The sequence below is a fragment of the Triticum dicoccoides genome, chromosome 1A (genome assembly GCF_002162155.2).
Source record: "Triticum dicoccoides isolate Atlit2015 ecotype Zavitan chromosome 1A, WEW_v2.0, whole genome shotgun sequence".
Taxonomy (NCBI): Eukaryota; Viridiplantae; Streptophyta; class Magnoliopsida; order Poales; family Poaceae; genus Triticum; species Triticum dicoccoides.
In genome coordinates this window covers 60,237,344-60,239,164 of record NC_041380.1, presented here as the reverse complement: position 1 = coordinate 60,239,164, position 1,821 = coordinate 60,237,344, and positions in this window count along the sequence as shown.

Here is a 1,821-nt window from a genome sequence, read left to right as displayed (position 1 = left end):
ATGCACGCCTTTTGGGCCGGCCCAGGTGCGGGCGCTGTTTTTTTTTCTGTTTTTGATTTTTTCCGGGATTAAAAAAGTTTCAAAATTTAAAAGAATATTGAATTTTGATTTTTTTCAAGAAATCATAAAATGTTCACGCTTTGAATATTGAATTTTGAAATTTTTTATTCATGCTTTTGAAATCAAAAGTTCAGGTAATCAAAAAACGTTCATGATTTCCAAAAAAATGTTCGTCGATTCAAAAATTGTCTGTCAAACTGAAAAAATGTTCGCAAATTCAGAGAATATTCAATAATTTTGATTTTTTAACAAAATTCAAAATAGTTCATGAATTACAAAAAAGTTCATCCATTCAAACAATGTTCGCTGATTCAAAAAATGTTCATCAAAACAAAAAATGTTCATGAATTTCAAACATTGTTCTCCCAATTTCCAAAAAATGTCGTCAATTAAAAAAAGTTCACCGATTCAAAACATCATGTTCACGGGTTTCAAAAAAACTATTCACAATTTCAGAAATGTTTGTGAATTTGTAAGAAATAGTTGCAAATTCAAAAAATGTTCAAGTTTTTCAAAAATGTTAGTGAATTTATAAATGAAAGAAAAATGAAAAAGAGAAGAAAATGAAAAAGGAAAGAAAGAAAATGAAAAAAGAAAGTAAAGAACTAAAATGAAAAAAAGTAGAAACAACAAAAGAAAAAAAACTGGAAAGTGCTAACAGTCCGGTCCAAATATAAGTAGTGGCAGCGGATGGGTACGCGCTCGGTCTAATAAGTGACCAGAGAACCAAATGACCAGAACTGGACGTTCTCAACAATTGATGTTCTATCTCATGAGAGTTTCATTCTATTAGTGGTGACATTGTGGGCAATCTGGACAGCCAGACGAAAATTGTTGCATGAGGGTCAAAGCTTGATGTAAACCTATCTTTTTGTCATTGTTGATCTTGAAAAACTGAAGGAACCAGAGTCAGTAAGGGTGTCAGCCAGGGTAACAGTTGGCAACAAGAGATGGATCCCTCCACCACCCGGACATTTCAAATTCAATGTGGATGCAGGAGTATCAATTAATGGAAACTTGGGAACTGCAACTATGGTATGTCGAGATGAGAAAGGAATTTATATGGGATTATCCTCTCTGGTCATTAGGGGATTAACTGATCCGGCGTCACTTGAAGCAACAGCTTGCCGCGAGGCGCTAGCACTGGCCACTGACCTTGGTATTCAACACTTGTGCGTCGCGTATGATTGCAAGCCGGTGGTCAACCTATTGACATAGAATGCAATCGAAATAGAGACAACTAGGCGAAAAAAAACCAAAAGGACATCTAGAAGGGATCACTCGCAATTCACAGAATGGTTATTAGTGAGATTAGAGATTGGATGAAATCTTTTATTGGATGTACCTTTTGTTTTGAAAGTAGAAATAACAATTCTACATAACTTAACTAGGCATTCGCTTTCTTTAGATCAAGATCGGCATACTTGGTTGGGTCATCCCCATGATCCGAACATTATTCCTGTAACCTTGACTATTGAGTAGTAAAGTCTAGCTATTTTCCCTAAAAAAAAGTAGGGACCTACCCGCCCGAATAGGGTTGTCCATCTCCTCACATCACACCTCAGTTCGAGATTTTCTCCGGTCCCTGTAATAATAACAAAAAAGAAATTTTCTCTAGTCTCTGTCGTCATGCAGGCCTCTCCTCCTACAGCGCGCCCGCGTGCCGGCATCGCGTGATCCGCACTCCGTGGTCGATCAGCCACCTTCTACCACCTCATGACCCTACTCCGTTACCCGCCGCTAGGAGTCAGCTCCTTCTGC